The sequence below is a fragment of the Staurois parvus genome, unplaced genomic scaffold (assembly GCF_062004578.1).
Source record: "Staurois parvus isolate SC_StPar_1 unplaced genomic scaffold, SC_StPar_1.0 ptg000471l, whole genome shotgun sequence".
Classification (NCBI taxonomy): Eukaryota; Metazoa; Chordata; class Amphibia; order Anura; family Ranidae; genus Staurois; species Staurois parvus.
The window spans coordinates 1,092,454-1,112,238 of NW_028318267.1; the positions used below are offsets into that span (position 1 = coordinate 1,092,454).

Sequence of the window (19,785 nt, forward strand, 5' to 3'; positions counted from 1 at the left end):
GATTAGATTTGGCGATACCAATCTCTGTTGGTAAGAATCTTATTACACATATTGGTCATTGTTCATTATGACAATGTTACCTCCTTTGTCAGAAGGTATAATGAGAAGACGTATTGGCCGCTAAATGTTTCAAGGCCTGTTTTTCACTGGAGTTTATATTCTTCTTTCCTTTCTGATTAATTTTTAATTTTTCAATTTCTCCAACATTAATTTCAAAAAGGCTGCTACATGAGAATTGGAGCTTGGAGAAGGGAACAGCTGCAATTTTTTCTTTAAAGTGGATGTATATGTAGAAGATTGTTGCTCATCTGAATCAATTTGTTGAAGAAGTTGGACAATATTAGTAAGATCAATCAGATCTGAGGGATCATTCTCCTCCAATAAGGACAGAAGATCATCCAGAACTTTTTGATCCTCCCTATTTAGGGGAATATTCCTATATTTATCTTACATACTTTTTAGAATCAGATTTTGAGCAAACAGTTGTAAATCCTTGATCGCTGAGAATTTACACAAATTCTCTACAGGGCAGAAACTTAGACCTTTGGCCAGCACATTTTTTTCCTCTATAGACAAAGAATAAGTGGATAGATTAACAATGTTTAAACCTATTTCTCCATTTGTTTTTCATGTATGTTTCTATGTCCTTTGTTTATATTGGAAAGATTGGGAGTTTGTGCTTAAAAAAAAATGGGAGTTACTAGATTGTATGTGTGAAGTTATAGTGGGTTCAATAGAGATGTTTCCGTCCACATCAGAAACTGAAACATCACCCGATGTTTCATCTATAAAAGGAAGAGGAGGAGCGTGTACCACCACACTGAGTTACCTGACAAGATTGTAGTTGAAAATCTGGCTGTGGATTTGCCCATTTCAGATGTCTGGTCTAAGGAAGGTTTTTTGGAAAGTGCCCTTGTGGTCCACCGCCATCTTTTAAAATGCCATATGTTATTATGCCTGATAGGAGCCTGTGAGCCAGGAAACCGGCAAGTCTCTCGTCGGTTTCTGCTCCCTGCATTAGTAATGTTCTAAACAAATATATTTTCAATTTTGTAGGTCATATCACCGCTATGCAGAGTTCTCTTTTCCCTGAGGAAAACGCGTTGGATTTATGTAAATTGCTCTGTAATTTAAAACAATATATGTTTTGACGGTGATGTTCTAATATCATTAGAAATGGTTTATTATGTACAGCTATACAAATTATTGTTGTTACCAAACAAATAGCCTTGATGGTGATATCATAATATAATCTCAGATGGTCTGTTACGTTATAATTCTTATGTGTGTAAATTTGACTGAATAAAGAATTCACATCTTTTAATTCAATTTATGTATCTATGCCTTCAAAGTCCCAATCAATTTAGGGGGTTCCCTTTTTCATGTTTAATTTTATACTTCGGGGATGGCGGCTATGTATCAGGAAACTTCTGCTTCTTTTGTTTCAAGAGTGCACGCAAATTTAAGGTTTGGCATGTTGGATATCTATTTACTTGATGCAACCTTGTCTTTTATATTTTATTAAAAAAAGGCATATTTGATTGCTTTTTGTGCCCTAAAATTAACTTAAGGGTATTTTTTACTGCGTTTCCTAGACCTATGTGATAATATCATGTGACATAAAAAATTGGGACTACCGCTATTCTATTCTCTAAGATCTCTGATTTCAAAAAATATATCATGTTTGGGGGTTTTGTGTAATCTTTTATTTTTTAAACGTGTACTAAAAAACCCACAAAAACAGCTCTGGCAGTGAAAGGGATAAAGGATAAGCCCGACACTCCCCTTTCCTGACAAGCACCCAATCAGTGTTCATTACACTGCAAGGTCTCTCTCCTCCCTACTAGTCCCCAAGTGCGGTGCTGGAGACAGGCAAGGGGGTGAGGAGGAGATAAATAGCACAATGTTAAAAATATTAAATGTTTAAGTCACCATAAAGCCCCTTTTGTTTTTAAAAGCCTGAGACATTAAAGTAGATTTAAATACGGTTTTGGTTAAAAAAATATTTTTTTTAACAGGACAATTAGATTGTCATGAGGGAGAAGTAGATTGGCACACCGATTTAGTCCCTGGACAAATAGTTTTTAAAAAAAATTCCACACCCCTGCATTCTCTCTTCTTATCTGGCCCATGGGGTGTAGGAATACTCACACTGTCTTGTCCTGTCAGCATGGTGGGTTGGTAGCTGCTTTCAGGCCTTTTTCGCTGGGCTCCTTTCCTGCAGTTCAGGATGTCATCCCTAGGAGACTTTAGGCAGTGGAGATTCTCCTGTCCAGCAACCAAACTGTAGGTAGGCTGACCTCCCAGGCTCCACACTCCAGCCTTCTGTCAGTCCATCTTGCACTCGACTCCCCTCTCTCCCCAGGCACTTTCATATTTGAGGGTTTCCCTGGTCACTATGCCCAGCCTCCTGCCAAGGGATTGGCCAAGTTTCTTCAAACATGCAGTGTTCCAGAAAGTTTGCACGTTTTTGGAAAGGTAGGAGGGCTCCAGAAGCCCTAACCTGTAGAACCTTTCAGCCTGTCCTGATGTGAACTCCTGCCATACTCTGAGGATGACTCATCAAAGGTTGTTACTCAGCCGCTTTCTAACACAGAGGTTCAATCCATCCACCAATCTGTGCAAAACTAAAATACATTTTGGCTTGAAAACAAATTACCCAGCCCAAGTGCCAAAGCATCTGCCTCTGTGCTCCCAAGTCCACCCACACAATGTGGTGGCCTCAGTGTTTCTGTTTAGTTTTTTATTACATTATGCCACATGTCTCAGCAGTGTTGAGACTCTTTCTACAACAGCAGAAAAAGTGAGACTCCATGGTATAAGGGATCTGAGATGAATTACCCAGACACAAATAATACCAATGGGCGATTCATCTATACAATGGCCAAACAGAATTTAAAGCCTGCGTTTACCTAAAACAAAGGAATAAAAAGTCAGCATGAGGAATATTATTTAGATGACTGTGACCCCAAATATGCCCACCCTTTCCTCCCACCTATTATTCATAGAAGCCGTTACTATAACTTTTATGAATGAAACAAGATCTATGAATGGAGGACAGGTGGATGATTGAATGGTCCACCCCCTGTATTTACAGATCATTTTTCATTCATAGAAGCTTTAGTAACGACTTCTATGAATGGAGGAGCTAAGCGAAAAGGGCAGGCATAACCCGGCATGCTTGACGAGAGCCTGTGACAGCCCTTTAGATCTATTAACCCCGGACGCACTAGAAGATTAAGGTGGTAGAAATAAGGGGGAAATCTGAGGAGGAAGATTTTAGTGAAAGCACACAACAGTACAAGAGACATCTCACTGAAGGTAAGTTATGTCCCTTGTGCTGATTTTTTTTTTTAGGTAAGCCAAAAGTTAGCGACACATGGATGGAATTCAGCCAGTTTCTGCTGAACTGACAAAATTTTGATCCATGTATGGCCATTTCTATTCTATCGAACACCTTCTCACGAACCGATTTGTTGGAAATTTTGGCTTCAACCAGCACATGCAACCAATCATCAGTGTATTCTGAATCCTCGAATGTGTGCATTGGTTCAGTTTTTTCGTTCAGCCAACTGGCTGAACAAAAAAAAAAAAAGAACTCTGTATGACCAGCTGTAAGCTTTAAACATTAGTTCATGGTGGAAAAACTTTGATGGAAATTCAGCTGGAAAGGCTTTTCAATTTATAACTACTGAACATTAAGCGCAGTACACTCAACATATTTTAGCTTTTAGAAGTTGCAAGGAATTAAGGATGACCACCTTTAGGCTAATCACAGACATTAGATGGGGCTAAAGATCTGTCTTCGGAAACAACACTTTCACAAAAGATCTTTTTACACACTAATGATCATCCATTACGGTGATCTTTTCAGCGACGTTTCTGAGATTATTCACACCAGTAGTATCTGCAGAACATAGTGAGTGGTTTATCCTTCAGATTCATAGAGCATGCCTATTATTTAAGAAACATTGAAATATATGAACCCGGTTACTTTTGTCTTCATATTCCAACAGGTCTGCTTTTCTCTGGCTAATGATTTCTCTTAGAAAGTGGAAATACAATAGAACCAGTAAACACAAGAATCTGATCAATACCAATACTTGGTCATGTGATCATTGTGACATTCCATCAATATGGTCACAGAACAAATGTTGCTTATAAATTAACTTGTATGTATAGGCTTTCCTTTCTTCATACTAGAGCATTTTTAGTGGTGAAAATATGCTTGTGTTAATAATTTCTACTTATATTTTGCTACTACAGAAAGTACATAAAATGAAGCATTTCTATTAAAGTGAATGTAAACATAATAGCATATTATTTGTTCTTTTGGTAAATATACCATTGAAAGTGTTTAGTTATATTTGATTGGTGCAAACAATTACCTGTTGATCCTGCCAGAAATCCAGATGGCTGATCACTTCCCCCTCCTCCATAAATACAGTTCAGTGATATATATATATATATATATAAATATATATATATATATATATACAGTTCAGTGAGTGTTACACAGCGAGAGAGGCTAATGACCTAATTTTATTCTACTGCAGTTAAACTGACACTAAAATCTGGTTTTAAAAACTATTAAAACTTTTTTTTTTTTTTTTGGACAGAGTGGAGAGGGATTAGAACACCAATGAGGTTTTATTGCTGTCCCCATTAGTGTGATTCGCCCTCTCTATTTGTCCTGTTTACCATTATCACTGAAACTGAAAGTAAATAAAATTCACAAATTTTGGGTTGTTCTCAGAAAAGTAATAGAGGTGAAATCTAGCAGTGGGGAAATTAGTTCTGGATTTCCTTAATTTTCAGGGATTTCCTCTCACTTCCAATTTTGGCTATGAGACAGAAAGTGAAGGTAAATCTTCCCAATATCACATCAGAAATTGAGGGTGCCATTAACCACCTCCCGTCCGGCCGTTGCATATAAACGGCTGGATGGTGGCAGTGCAGGGTCGGGTGGCCGTTTATAAACGGCCTACCTGCATCCTGCTTGTGTGCGCTCCCTTGGAGCGCGCAGCACCGCAATCCGGTGACCGCTGTGTCCTCCGGACACAGTGGAACACCTTACGTCGGACGGGACCTCTGTGCGAGGTCCCGATCATGTGATCACTGATTGGCCAATCAGTGATCACATGCAGAGTAGTAAGCAAGATGTCACTTCTGACATCATTGATTACTGCGTGTCAAATCTGTGAATGATCACAGAGGTCACATGGTACAAGGCTATTCACAACAGCCTTGTACCATGTGACAAGCTGTGACCAATCACAGCTCACGCAGTAGTTCTCAATGGCTGCAAGAATGTAGCCAGAGAGAAGGATAAATGATTGCTTTTACAGCCTTTATGGGTGTAAATGCAATCAGTGTAAAAAAAAAAAATCTTCATCACCCCCCACAAGTAGTACAGTGTCACCATGGTGACACTGTACTGCTAGGGTGACAGTATGTAAAACAAAAAAAACAAAAAACAAATAATATAAAAAAATAAAATAAAAATGTAAAACAAAAAAAAATGTTTAAAAATTATAATTTTTGGTTGTAAGCGAATTTGGGTTATTTTTTTTTTTTTTACTAAAAAGATAACAGAATACATTTTGGCCAAGATTTATGATGAAATACTATTTATTTGCAAAATTTTATAAGAAAAACACTTTTTTTCCAAAATTGTTGGACTTTTTCATTTACATAGCAAAAAAAATAAAAATTCCAGTGTGAATAAATACCACCAAAATAAAGCTTTTTCTGTCTCAAAAAAATGCTAAAAAATTCATATGGGTACAGTGTTGCATGACCGCGCAATTGTCATTCAAAGTGTGATAGCACCAAAAGCTGAAAATTGGATTGGACAGGAAGGAGGTAAAAGTGTCCAGACTTGAAGTGGTTAATTTTGTACAATCCATTTTTGGAGTTTTTGCGTTGAATGTGTCAGATTTGGCTTTTTGTTACTCTACTTTTTTGTGTCATACCAATACAAACAAAATAAATAAATCTGAAAATGCCTAAACAATATGTAATTGCAACAATTTTATGGGCAAAGTGGTGCATTATCTAACACAAATTCAGGGGTGCCAATATTTTTGCCCATGACTGTATGTAGTAGAGCCTAACTGGCTATCACTACTGACCCTCTCTCTCAATCTGAATTATACTGTATAGGGGCTTGCAAAAAGCAATCATCTTGCATCAAATTCCCCTACTTAAAACAGCTAAACCTAAAATTATATGTAATGATTTTTAAAATATACCTTATGCATTAAACAGGGAAATGTATATCTGTTAGCTTTAATATATTGGTTTCCTATTATATTTGTATCTTCATGGCACTTTGTCTTTGGGAGCCAAACACGACCCAGTCAACCCAGCCATGGATCATGGACAACAGAGATAAATAAGGGCTCATGCATACAGGCATATACATTTGTGAAGGATGTTGCTGGAAGAAAGTGGCTCATAGTGTGTCTAAACCCATATGGACATACATGTTGTATAGACTTAATGTGCATTCTGTATACAAACGTTCATTCAGAGTGGCTGAAAGCCAGGGTCATTTAGCACAGTCACTGCTGCCTACACATTGTTGATGTTTGCATCTTCCCCTGGCCCTAAATGAATCCTTCACTAGGTGGGGGTGGCAGCAGATACAGGATGACCTCCGTGTTAAGTCATTCTGAATGACTGAAGGCCAAGTCATTCTGTGCCGCAGCCCAGTGAATGGCTCTTTCTGGGCCAAGGGGAGATGTGAACATCAACAATGTGTAGGCAGGGGTGGCAGGACAGAAGCAGAATGACCTCAACGTTCACTCATTCCAAATGACTAAAGGCCACTCTGCTCCACTGTTGTCATTCACTAGCCAGCGGAAACTGTAGATGCACAACGCCCTTGGTCTACAGTCATTCTGAATAACTGAAGGTTGGGTCTTTCTGAACCGCTGCTTAGTGAACGGTTCGTTCTAAATGACAGAAGGTCAATCTGTGCCACTGCTGTCTACACATTGGTAATGTGTACATCTCCGCCTGGCCCTAAATGAATCACTTACTAGGCGGGTATTGCGGCAGATGCAGAATGACCTCAACCTGCAGTCATTCTGAATGACTGAAGACCAAAATCATTCTGAGCTGTCAACATCGCCTAGTGAATGTGAATGGATCATTCTGGGTAGATGTAAACGTCAACAATGTATAGGCAGCAGTAGCACCACAGGTGTAGAATGTCCTCAACGTTCAGTCATTCCAAATAATTGAAAGCCGGGGTCATGCTGCTGTGCTGCTATCATTCACTAGCCGGCAGAACCAGCAAATGCAGCATGACCTTGGTCTACAGTCATTCTGAATGACTGAAGGTTGGGTCATTCTGTGGCACCACCTAGTGGATGGCTCGTTCAGCAGTGTCAATGCTGACACAGAATGACCTCATTCTGAATGACTGAAGGGCAAGGTCATTCTACAGCTCTGCTGCCTACACACCTGCTGCCTGTTTATATTTACATCTCCCCCTGTCCTTTATTTACTTGGCAGCGGTAGTGGTGAATATGACCATGTCCATTTGCTCATTTCACATGTAACCTCTATGATTCTAAATGACTGAAGGCCGAGGTCATTCTGTGCCACTGTTGCCTACACATTGTTAAAGGTTTACATCTGCACTGGCCCCAAATGAATTATTCACTGGCGGCAGATGCAGAGTGACCTCAGCCTGCAGGCATTCTAAACGACTAGAGGTCAAAACCATTCTGCGCTGCCAATGTCGCCTAGTGAATGGCTCATTCTGGGCCAGGGGAGATGTAAACGTCAACAATGTATAGGCAGCAGTGGCAGCACAGGCACAGAATGACCTCAATGTTAATTCATTCCAAATGACTAAAAGGCAAAGGTCAGGCTGCTCCACTGTTATCATTCACTAGCCGGCAGAAGCAGCACATGCAGACTGACCTCTGAATGACTGAAGGTTGGATCATTCTGTGCTGCCACATAGTGAACAGCTCGTTTGCAGACAGAAGGAAGATCTAAACATCAAAAAATGTGCAGGCAAAGCATGATCTTATTCTGAATAACTGAAAGCCAAGGTCATTCTGCAATGCTGCTAGCTACACACCTGCTGCCTATTTATATTTGCATTTCCCCCTGGCCTTGATTTACTAGGCAGTGGCAGTAGTGAATATGACCATGTTCATTCACTTATTTCACATATTTCAGTCATTCTGAATGAGTGAATGCTAAGGTCATCCTGTGCTGCTGCCTACACATTGTTTATGTTTACATCTCCCTCCTGGCCTTTATTTACTAGACTCATTTCATATGCAACTTTGATGTTCAGCCAATCTAAATAACTGAAGGCCAAGGTCGTTCTGTGCCGCTGCTGCCACAAATTGTTTTTGTTTACATCTTCCCCCAGGCTGTGAAGTACTAGGCAGCAGAGGCAGTGAATATGACCGTGTCCTTTTACTCATTTCACATAAATATTTACAAACACACTGCGTAAAATGCAGTCAAAATTGGAGCGGGATGCAGTTTAGGTTTACGCAAATCAACACTATAGACCAAAACAAAGCTGTGTAAATGAGCCCATAGCATACAATACTGCCGAGTTCAGATCTGTATAAAACTACACACAGTACAGATTTGAACATATTGTATGTATGGGCCCTAAATGACATGAAATTCTAGTGCTGAGTGCAGTGCGTGAAAGTAATGTTCCTCCCGGGGGAGCGGACTCTGGACACACCCAGCTTAAATATTGCATATGCCGTACATATGTACCAAGCCAAAATAAACCCATCTCCTCTGAACTGGCCATCTGTTCAATTATACAGAACAGAATAATGAAGAGCCTCAGAGGAGGCCGCTACCTTCTATATAGAAGGCTGACATTGATTTTTCAGATTCCTTTAGTGAGTTACTCGGAACATCATTCACCGAAAAAGCCTTTTCAATTCCCTGAGAAGATATCAGAAAGCGGCTCCACCAGTGGCCTTGATTCAGCATAACTCCTCTGTCTTTAATGTCTCTCTGCGTCCTGTGTGTTTAGCGCACACATCCTGTGTTGTCCGCTGTGTGATGGATGTTCGGTTCACCGAAATCTCATTATTAGTCATTTACTACCACCACTTCAATTAGCTGGTGACATTCCTGTGTTCCTGTACATGACTAATGCCTGTGATGTTCACATCCAGTTTGAAGATCAATAGACTAGAGGTGTTTTCTGTCCAAGGTGTATTTAGTAAATGTAAAGTGGTTTTAAAGAGGTAAAAATTGAGAGATGGGGAGAAAAATGGGACAAAAGGAAAGAAGAGATGAACCTCTAAACGTCTGTCAATGTTAGCCTATGGGAGAGATTTATTAAAACTGGAACACTCAGAATCTGGAGTTGCTGTGCATGGTAGCCAATCAGCTTCTAGCTTTTATAGTTAAGATTGGACAATAAAACCTGGAATTTGGTTGGTTGGCTTTGCAGAGCTGCACCAGATTTTGCATTCTCCAGTTTTAGTATATCTTCTCCTATGTGTCCATGCACACATACGCATTTACAGGCATTTAGAGGCAGAAAAAAAACCACAGGACCAACGCGTTCAGCAGAAGAGTGTTCCAGTTTCAAAAAATGCTTGATGTGCATAAACATGTGTAAATGGATGTAAACACATCTAAATTTGCTTTATCGCTAGGTGCATCAAGTGCTTGGGCGTTCATGCATTCCAATGGCCAGAATAAATTATTATTCTTGCCAATGGAACGAATGAATGCCCAAGTGATTTACGTACCTAAACACATTTGCAAAACAGGGTTTTAGGCATGTTTTTGATGCTGCTTTTTCCTCTCTTGCAGCATAGGTGTCCAGGGGAGGAAAAAAAACATCCTGTGTGCATAGGGCCTTACAAAAATGAGAGTGAGAGAGAAAGAAATATAAAAAGGAGACAAAAGAAAGAGAGGGAAAGAATGGCCCAGTTTTACCGCTCCTCAACCGCATGTTAAAGTGGAAGAAAACCAAAGATTTATTCCTAAAAATGTTCCTTCCCCCTTTTCCTACCTATCCTGCCTAACATTTATGAAACGATCTGTGTAAATACCTATTTGTAATTTGCTGTGGTCTGGTTGTATAATCCTGCAGCTCTGTGTAAGTGAGCACTCAAAATCGGCTCTGAATTCTGGGAGTGGTGACATCACCCAAAGGCTCCCATTGCCCAGCCATTGACATCACTCCCTCCTCTCCCCTGCTCACTAACACAGAGGAGCTACAGGATCACATGAACAGACCAAAGTGGGGAAAAAAAATGGTAAGATTTTTTTTATACAGGTTAGGCAGGGCGGGTAAGAGGAGGGGGGGAGAAGCATTTTTAAGCATAGATAAATTAGGCTTTTTTTCCAATTTAACATAGCCAGCAGCCATGTTGGTATACACTGCTGCAATAGCAGCAAAGAAAAATTTATGTCACAGGTCCCATTCAGGCAGGCAGTACCACTATCAAAGATATGGACAGCAGAGGACGCATCTGAGTGTAGTGGTTAGCAGAGGGCACATCTGAGTGTAGTGGTTGGCAGAGGGCACATCTGAGTGTAGTGGTTGGCAGAGGACGCATCTGAGTGTAGTGGTTGGCAGAGGGCACATCTGAGTGTAGTGGTTAGCAGAGGGCACATCTGAGTGTAGTGGTTAGCAGAGGGCACATCTGAGTGTAGTGGTTAGCAGAGGACACATCTGAGTGTAGTGGTTAGCAGAGGACACATCTGAGTGTAGTGGTTAGCAGAGGACGCATCTGAGTGTAGTGGTTAGCAGAGGGCACATCTGAGTGTAGTGGTTAGCAGAGGACGCATCTGAGTGTAGTGGTTAGCAGAGGACGCATCTGAGTGTAGTGGTTAGCAGAGGACGCATCTGAGTGTAGTGGTTAGCAGAGGACGCATCTGAGTGTAGTGGTTAGCAGAGGACGCATCTGAGTGTAGTGGTTAGCAGAGGACGCATCTGAGTGTAGTGGTTAGCAGAGGACACATCTGAGTGTAGCGGTTAGCAGAGGACACATCTGAGTGTAGCGGTTAGCAGAGGACACATCTGAGTGTAGTGGTTAGCAGAGGACACATCTGAGTGTAGTGGTTAGCAGAGGGCACATCTGAGTGTAGTGGTTAGCAGAGGGCACATCTGAGTGTAGTGGTTAGCAGAGGGCACATCTGAGTGTAGTGGTTAGCAGAGGACACATCTGAGTGTAGTGGTTAGCAGAGGACACATCTGAGTGTAGTGGTTAGCAGAGGACACATCTGAGTGTAGCGGTTAGCAGAGGACACATCTGAGTGTAGTGGTTAGCAGAGGGCACATCTGAGTGTAGTGGTTAGCAGAGGACACATCTGAGTGTAGTGGTTAGCAGAGGACACATCTGAGTGTAGTGGTTAGCAGAGGACACATCTGAGTGTAGCGGTTAGCAGGGAACGTATCTGAGTGTGGTTGTACTGCTGCCAAATGCAACCTATTCAAGCAAATAGGACCGTGCCATAACCTCTCTGCAATACAAGTGGTTCTGGTTTGACTGGCTTTCAATGGGTAACGCAGACAGTGAGGAAGTGACATATTGCACTTAGAGTGGGTTTCATGGTGGTAACAACAGTGGGTCATGCATGTGTAACATGTGGTGAAATGGCCACATGTAGTCTCCACTTAAAGCCAGTGTGACAATGCAGAACAGTTGGAAGACAGGGACTGAACATTGTCACCCCATAACAGGAAGCAACTGAACAAGGACCTCCATGGCAGTATTACCAATTATTTTAATAAAAGCTGTAGATTTAAATATTTAAAAATTGCTATTAATAATTATTTAGCGGTCTATTGATTACAAATTTGCATAGTCATATGTTCAGTGAATACAGTATGTCTGTACATTTTTTCTGTGAGAATTGGGCAAAAAACAAATGTTCTTTAGGCTATTTTCTCTTGTGAACGAATGTTTTTAGTAAAATACATTATGCATTATGGCCACTAGCTGGGGCTAAAGAGCATAAGAAACACATACTTCTGTGTAACAGGAGATACAAAGTAACAATTATAGAGGCATTTTGCAAATAAATGTAACCATTTGCCAAAGCCCCTGTACTCGTCTCAAGAAAAGCCTATATACCCATGTACACATAGGCTTTTACCAGAGTTTAGGAGCAGCAGAGTTTAGGGTCAGTTAGACGTTCCTCTCCTAAACGTAGAAGAATCGTGTTCAGGAAAGGAACGTTTTCGTCAAAAGCCACTAAATGTGGCAAAAACACGTGAACACGTCTAGCCGCGATTAGCGCTTGGGCATAAATCCATGTCAATTGAAAATACTGTGGCCAATCAAAGGAAGCACCCAAGCGTCAAATGTGGTACCGCGTTCACAGGCGTTTTTGCCACGTTTTGCGTTTTTCTGCCACCAGGAGAAATGTTTAGGGGAGTTCATGTGTACATGAGGCCTTACTCAGAGGGCTCACAAAGTAGAAAACCAACAATACACATAAAAGCTTATTCTAAAGATGACATAATAATGATGTTTCCACAAATCCAATAAGGAGAAAAGGAATAATTAAGGGTGAGGGAATTGTGGCATGGAATCCCTCTGTTCAATCACAATTCGTACTGGGGAATCTGATCCATACAATGCAAAATTAGGTCTGTGGCCTGTGTATCCAACCATACTTAGGTCTCAGTAGTAATGATAACTGTAGTCATAGGTTTTCAGTTTACTTCACTGCTGGTGCCTGATGGGCTTAGGCATGTGAATGAGATTCACGGGGGATAGGCAATCTGTTCTGTGATTTGCTCACCTCTAGAGACCAAATTCCAAAGCTAGGTCTACTAGAAGCCATTTCCCCAGTAACTTGATAAACCCTACCAGCAGAGCGTTGTGTCAAAGCAAACCTGGACAATTCAATGTAAGTATAAGATGTAAAATTGTCAGAAGAAGAGGTTACCTTCATTATAATGTACAGCGCTGAGCAAACCGTTGGCGCTATATAAATCCTGTATAATAATAATAATAATAATAATTAAGGCAGTTGAAGCAGTTAGTAGATCCAGAGATATAGGTGGCTACACTTAACTGAAAATCTCAACTAAACTTGTAAAAATTCAAGCTTGTCCCTGCACCCTATTGGCACTCTGAAGAGGACTTGTACTGTGGAGGCTGTCCCAAAAATAGGCAAGTGAATGGCAAATAATTAGTTACCTGTGTTGCCTGTAGGCTCCTTGCAGCTGATTTTCTTTTTCTAACATCGACTTATCATACCTTGTTCTATACTATGGCTGTATGTGGAGGTGACATATTAGGCTTTGCTTCCTCATGTCAGAGCTGCCCTCTGACTATGGGTGGGGGAATCATCAAGGAGGAAAAGGAGAGGTGGAGGAAGCCTGGATCCCAGATCCAGAAGCAAGGAGATCCTTGCACTGTATCTCCAGCAAGAACAGTGAGCAGTACATCACCAAATGTCACTCCAAATCTAATGCAGTCAGAGGCAGAGGCCTTAGGATCAGGGCTCAAAATTTCAAGTCCTGAGCTACTAGCCACCAGTTGCCCCACCTAATTCCTACCCTGTCCCGCCCCTAATTCTGCCCCTAAACATGCCCTCATAAATGATCTCATGAAATGACACTGTAAAATGTTACCCACATTACATCAGGGTGCCCAGAGTCCCCCCACATTACATAAGGGTCCCCAGAGTTCCCACACCATAGGAATTTGGGTACAAGCTGCAAAGACTCCACCATGCTTGGATTGCCTATTGAAAAAGACCAGGGCTTTTTTTCCCTAAGAGAATAGGTGCAACAATGCCCCCCCCCTTCTGAGTCTCCCTCCAGCACACCCCAGCACCCCTTGCCATTACGTACATCCAGAGCTGGAGGTGCTGAAACTGCATTCCCTGATGTTCCCACTGAAAAAAAGCCATGAAAAAATACATTCGCACTCTGATGACATCTTTAAAAAGTTCTCTTAAAAACTGAACATGGATTCAGAGAACACAACAGTCCCACCCATAGACTTTCCCTCTGACGCATTTCACCACACCCAATGGGAGGGGCAAAATATGTCAGAGAGGACAGTTCATAGACAAGACTGTTGTATTCCCTGTTCCTATGTTCAGCTTTCAATAAAGTCTTCTAAGATGATGTCACGGGTCTGCAACTGTCTTTTTCTATGTGTGCCTTAGATGATGTCATTTTGCAGATATAAAGCAATAAGAGTACAGAACAGGAGTGCCTAGGCACAGTCAGATCAAACAAAGGCATTATAAAGGCACAATTATTGTCCGATACAATAAGACAAAAAGTATAAACTGCATATGTAATGAGCATATATGGTTGCCCTTATGTACCTATATAATTACAACTACCAATAACTATATAAATAAAGATAATATAACCATACACCACAACAATATTTAACTGTGCTGTGTTACAGAGCTGTGTAAATCTTAGTATTGGATAGACAGAAATGCAACTCCTTTGACAGGTATAAATAGCTCCCTTCTATGTATATCACCTGTGCATTTAGCCATTTGCAGTTTGGTTTCAAAGCTTCTTGCACATTCAGTATTTATGTACCAGAAAATCTTCAAACTGAAGACAATTCAGCAACACAAATTAACTCATGCATAGTTTATTAGTCTCCAAACTTCATTCCCACAACACAGGACCCTGATAGGGGGTAGAACCGCCCTCCTGTATTGGACCTGGGCCCTATCAGTTCAGCAGGTGGCAGAGAGGGGACTCCTTAAATACCTTTGGCCGCATGTACAGCAATCCCACGGGCCATGGCTCCCAGCAATTAATTCAGCAGCAGGGGTTAGGGACAGAGAACGGACTATTTACTCATTTTCAGTAGCAAGTGGAGTAACCCTCCATCTTGGGGCTGCTGACAAATTAGTTCAGACCACTTCTTCATCGTAATTGTTGGAAACCACAGCATAAGGGGATTACTCCGCCTTATCCCAGAAATCCTCACTCTATCCCTGCCCTGGCTGCTAAACTGATGAGTCCCAGGAAACTTTTAATTAATTGCAGGGAGCCACTACTGGTGGGATTACTGTGCATGCACAATAAGATACTTGAAGAATACTTCCCCTTTTGTAGCCAAGTTTGATAAAACCCCTCTATGTTTGCCATGTGTTCCCATTCAAACAGCATACCTACAAAAATATTTCTTACCCTTTAGAGAAGGTGCCATGACTGTGCCGTCAGAGCATGTAAGAATTTTGAAGTAAAAAGCGCTTAAAAAGTTACGCTGTGAATAGGAACATGTAACAAATGTAAAGTAGGTACCAAAGTTTTTTTGCAGCGGGGGGGAACGCAGTTCTGGCACCTCCAGCACTGAATGTATGTAATGGAAAGGGAGGCTGGAGGGTCTACTGATGCTTGCTGCTGGCTCATCCATTGTCACTGGAGGGGATCTATTTTTTCATGGTGGTCTATTGTTGCTGTGGAGGTCTATTGTTGCGGGGAGGTCAATTGTTGCTGGAAGGGATCTACTGTTGAGGGAGGGGTCTAGTACTGCTTGCTGATGGGAGATCTGTTGTTGCTGTTGGGAGTCTTATGTTGCTAGTGTGGGATTTTGTTGTGGGGGTCCATTGTTGCTAGGGGAATTTATTACTGCTGGGGGGGGCTATTGTTGCAGGGGGGATCTATTGTTGCTGAGGCGGGTGTATTGTTGTTGGCTGAAGGGGATCTATTTCACTGCTTTTCTTGTTATCATTAATTCCATACAAAATACTTGGCGCTGTATTCTATAAAAGGAGCAGTACTGGGAGGTGAGTCTGGGGTGGAACCAAGGGACAATGCTCAGAGGTGGGTAGGGAGGTTGAAAGAAGGGGTGACCCTGAAGAGGGGAGTTCCTGCACCTATTCTCTGAGAAAAAAAGCCCTGGTAGGTACAATTATTATTATTATACAGGATTTATATAGCGCCAACAATTCAAATACATTCGCTAGTGTAATGACCAAATGAATACATAACCACATAAATAAGCATAAACATAAAGCAGCACTCTCCTCCTTCACTGCTCCGCTCAGCACCATGTAAAAACCCCCCACTATTTTCTGAAACACTTTTTTCCCCCAATGGTCCTTTCCCAAAAAAATCAGCCACACAAACTTTCACAAGCAAAAAAATCAATATACTTCAGTAGGAGTTAGTTTGGGACACTTTTGGAGCATAACACTATTAAAAGATTCATCGTTGCACAGAAAGTAAAACAAGGTGCATGTTACCCAGACTAAACGTACAGCATGTAATAAGTCTTCCTTGTCAGGGACATGTAAACTGAGTGATTATCACCAACAGTCTACTTCCCCCCCAGCACTCCACTGTCTGATCTAAAAAGGGGCTATTAAATTTGCATAATGTGATTCTTAAATAGTTTTGGTTTCGGTAATCTGTTTCTGTCATAAAGCAGCCGCACTGCGTTATCCCCAACCCACACCCCACACTTCCATGTTAATAACCTATTTTAAATTCCCATTATGGCTCAGTGTGGTCAGATCATCCCTCAGACTCGGCTCTTGGACTCCCGGTGTGTTTTGATCGTTATGGCTCACGAATCAACTATGTTAAATTCATTACACAGCAAACCTTTATTATTTCTCAGCCCCTGGAAACCTCGCTTTCTGCTTTATAGCCAAACCTAATAAAATATTCAAATAAAATGGTTTCACAGATAATGTGAACTGAAAAGGATTTCCTGTTTATTGAACTAAATGTTTGTAATACTTTTGTATACATTATGTATATTTCAGTTTGGCTTATGCTCTTGGACTGAAGATGGTGCTGATGTCAACACCCCAGTACACATGTCATGGCATTAAGTCACGTGCCCTAGTTGGCACCATAGGATCTCCTTCTTGGTGCAAAGAGGTAAGTTTAAAGGGTGTCACAGCTAATTGTCCTGTGACATTTGTTCTGTGTGAATGCTGTCAAAATCAAATGTTACCAGACTATTTTTTTCCTGGTTGGATGTAACCAGGGCTTTTTTTCAGTAGGAACATCGAGGAACGCAAACAGTTCTGAATGTATATAATGGTAAGAGGTGCTGGTGTGTGCTCGAGGGTCTATTGATGGTGGCTGTGGGGGATCTATTGTTGCTGAAGGGGAACTATTTTTGCATGGGGAAAATATTGGTGTTGGGGGGTTTCTTCTGTTGTTTGCTCAGTTGTTTCTGGAAGGGATCTACTAGGTCTATTGATGCTGACTGCTGTGAGATCTTTTTTTAAATACACCACATAGTATATTTAAAGTCCAAATATTTTGGGGTTTTATTTTTCATTTTTTTTCCCTTTATTTATTGCTATCTATAGTATACTATTAATGAGATTTCCTTTCAGTTCCTGTTCTGTAGCCCCAACAGGTTAGTAAGAGAAAAACTCTACAAAGTGAGCAAAATGTCCTCTCAAATAGTTGTCCTGCAACAAATGTGCCTATTGGAAGACTTCCCTTAAAATTCCAGTTCTAACACAATGTTGGATTTTCAGATTACTTTTTTCCAGTGAAAATAGTCAAATAGAGAAGATCTCTCCAATGCCTCTGCGAACCTGCTTAGTGCACAGGGTTGTCAAAAAATATACTTTTTAGTACTGTTATACAATAACAGGTTCTGTAACGAATTAGATTTGATCAACTTTATATTCTATGCAATTTATTCAAAAGGTTTATTTTTTTATTATTTATAGAATATAAATTTATTTAGTTATTATTTGAGATTTATTTGAGAGTTCCTCAGTTTTTCCAATACCAAGAATTTCATTTTCAGATTTCTCCTGCAGTCACACCTGGAGGGGGATAATATTAGGAATCCCCATTTGTGATAGTGTCTGAGCCTGGTGACTGGGCCTAGGCACTGTCACATGGGGAGGTCACATGTTCCCCCATACCGAGATGACCCATTCAGTTAGTGAGGATGTGGCGTGAAAACGTGGCTCAGTAAATCCAACAGACAGTGGAAGTGGGAGTGGGCTATCTGCACACCTCTCACTTTAATCTCTGTGGAGGAAATTCAATAAAGCAGTTACAACAATTTTTTGGCTATATGGCCTGCACCTAATTCAGAGAAGTCTTGGAACAGACACGTGAGACAGATTCAGGCAGTTTTTGCTATGGTCACAAAAGCTTCAAAAATAATTACTGTCAGTTTGCAGATAGGCAGACCGGTAATAAAGACCAACTCTGTGTGGTGTACAGAGAGACGTCAGTGCTGCGAGTGGGGCATTGTGTGCTGGAAAGCTATCATGAATGTGACAGTTTCCAGCACAGAACTAGTGGTTGCTAGGATGCTGATTGTCACTTACTTCCTAGCAACCAAAAACTCATCCCAGGCCCCATTCAGCTGCCGGCTGGAAGATTCCCTGACTCATGGCCGAATGTAAATAAAGGGGTAGGAGATAATTGCTGACATTGTTACCCAAATATGGCAATCCCCATATTTGAATAATGACAGGAATCTCCTGGCCAGTAGCAGATGAAATATTGGTTGCTATGACGCTGTTGGCTGCACAATTGAGAGCGTCTTAGCAACCAACGACACTGTGGACTGGGGATAAACATGTCCCGAGGACAGGAGTATTTGCAAGATAGACACTCTGACCCCAGTGCCGCCCCTAACCATGCCTCCAATAAATAATTCATGTCTCCAACGGGTACAAATTTGTCACATAGACCAACATTTGTTGCGTGGAGGCTGAAAAGGATTCTAAGGCTCCATTGCACACTGGGCGTTTTAATAATGCTGGTAACGTTAGCTGTGTAAAGTCACGTTAAAAACTTGAGTTTTTCAGCATTTCTTAGCATTTTTTTCCTTAGTGCTTAGCCACGTTTTTTCACGTTTGCGGTTTTTAGTGTTTTTTTTTTGGGGTAAAAATAAAAGTCCAAAAACGCCGGTTTGCCGTTATTTACCACGTTTTGCAGCATTAGAGCGTTTTTACAGCTAAAAAAACTCTATAAACCCACTAGTCCTGGGTTTTTTTCCAGCCAAAAAACGCCCCTGCCAAAAAACGCTGATTACAGTCTATGTGTGCATGAACACATAGGATAACATGCTGGGGGGTTTACTGGCTGTAGAAAAAAACGTCAAAAGCCAAAAACAGCCACTGTAAAAACGTCAAGTGAGGACTAAAGAGTGTTGTATGGAATCTTTATGGATTCCCAGTATATTCCCTGCACCGAGAAATACATAAAATAAACAATACATATACAATACATAACAGTAAAGAGGTTGGAGATTGTGGTGATGTTGGGATATGAGACACTACGGTCAATTCTGCCAGTGACCCCTCTCCTGACAAAAGTCAACTCACACATTTCATCAAGGCAAAAACATTCCCTAATTGTTTATATTGTAGGTAATATTAGTGAAATTCTGATGGTTGACGGAGTACAGCACAGTATACACACATATCAGCATTATAACTTAATACATGGAACCATCTGGATTTGATTAGATGTATACATCTCACAATGAATCGTAGACATGACGGCACCACCTGAAAATCATCATGGACTTAATTAGCAGTCCCAGCCCTCCTTAACTATGCACAAAGTAACAAATGTAAAATGACACAATGAATATAAAAATACAAAGGAAAGAAAATATCATAAAATCTAATCAGACTCTATTTTACAGGGGTTTGCAGCATCAAACTTGAAACATTACAATTTAATTTTACTGACTGTGCTAAAAATGAAAGGAATTTTTGTCTGAGAAACTATGAACCGAAAAGCTTATGCTGCAAGAAATTCTGATGAATAATGTTCTCAATTAAAAAACAACAATTTAAAAAATAATTACATAATAATGT

At 40.8% G+C, this 19,785-nt stretch overlaps 1 protein-coding gene across 8 annotated transcripts in view; it reads right to left on the reverse strand.

Annotated features, from left to right (window-relative positions):
* Positions 1-19,785, reverse strand: part of LOC149452461 (uncharacterized) — a 247,627-nt gene that overhangs the window by 178,643 nt on the left and 49,199 nt on the right. The gene's annotated exons all lie outside the window — the stretch shown is intronic.